Source organism: Octodon degus, unplaced genomic scaffold (assembly GCF_000260255.1).
Source record: "Octodon degus isolate 3935 unplaced genomic scaffold, OctDeg1.0 scaffold00080, whole genome shotgun sequence".
NCBI lineage: Eukaryota > Metazoa > Chordata > Mammalia > Rodentia > Octodontidae > Octodon > Octodon degus.
In genome coordinates, this window is record NW_004524656.1 from 1,076,643 (window position 1) to 1,077,942 (window position 1,300).

At 35.2% G+C, this 1,300-nt stretch overlaps 1 pseudogene; it reads left to right on the forward strand.

The window, feature by feature from the left end:
• LOC101571768 overlaps positions 1-810 on the forward strand; it is a 1,461-nt pseudogene extending 651 nt beyond the window's left edge.
• The last annotated feature ends 490 nt before the right edge of the window (positions 811-1,300 follow it).

Consider the following 1,300-nt stretch of genomic DNA (forward strand, 5'->3'; position numbering starts at 1 on the left):
AGGAGGAGGAGGAGGAGGAGGAGGAGGAGGAAGACGAAGAAGATGAAGAAGATGAAGAAGACGAAGAAGATGAAGATCTTTCAAAAGGTAGATAGGTAGAAGGTATAACCTCTGAGGGTTACCATTACTATTACCATCTTATCACAGGAGCATCTCAGTGGGAGATACCTGAAGGATTTCAAGGAAATTTTAAAAGAGAACAAAGGAAATTTGGGTAGAAGGTTTAAATGAAGATGGTTATAGCTATTACTATAATACAGAAACAGGAGAATCCAAATGGAAAAAACATGATGATTTCATCCCACACACTGGCAGCATGCTTTCTAATAAGGTCAATAACAAGTCATTTGGCCCCCTAGAAGAATCTAAGTCATCAGATAGTGAATCTGATGGAGAGCAAGACTCAAAAAGAGAAGTCTCTGCAGAAACAAAACAGCCAAAAATAAATTTTAAGGAAAAAATAAAAATAGCAAGGAAGAAATTGCCCCCCTCAATAAAAAAGAAAGAAAAAAGTGTTCAAAAGCACAGTTCATCATGTCTGAGTGAAGAAAACTCCAAAACTTTGAAAAAATAAAACTTATATGGAGAATGGCAAGAAATTAGGTCTGAAGTGGAGGTAGATTTAGAACTTCCAAGCACTGAGAATGAGTATGTATCAACTTCTGATGCTGTGAACCCAAAGTGGTATGAAAGGAAAAAACAGTCACTTCTCTTGGAGTTGTGGCAGATGAAGTGGCCTCTGCCTTCAAAACAAGAAAAATCAAAAATGGAAAATCTAGAAATTTAAGGCAACAAGGTGATGATCAATAATTGCAAAAGATATTTTTGTGTGTACATTTCAGCCAGAATTGGGACTTTCACCTACTAGAATTTCTGTGTGTTTGTTTATGCTTGGTGATGAGAATTTAGATTTTATTCTAAATGTATTTTATATGAAGTAAAACAAATCTTTTTCACATAAAATTTATTTTTGTTCCTAAAATGGAAACCTATCACATTGCTACGTAATACAGTGTATTATGTTCATTGTCTAAGAACAGCTAATTATGTCACACCTTAAGATGCTATGTGTCTGTTATTTAAAATGTGAGAAAATAAGATGTTTATTCTATTCTTACTCAGGTGAACATATTCATCCTACACCAAGAATACATTACTTTTGCATCCTGATATTAACTGTTGTTCAAGCATCAGGCCACATAAGAGAAGATTCACAGCCCCATGACAATGTGATTCTGAGACTCTTACCTAAAGTATGAATTGAGCACAACAAATGTGGGGACTTCGCAGTTGCTGTGCC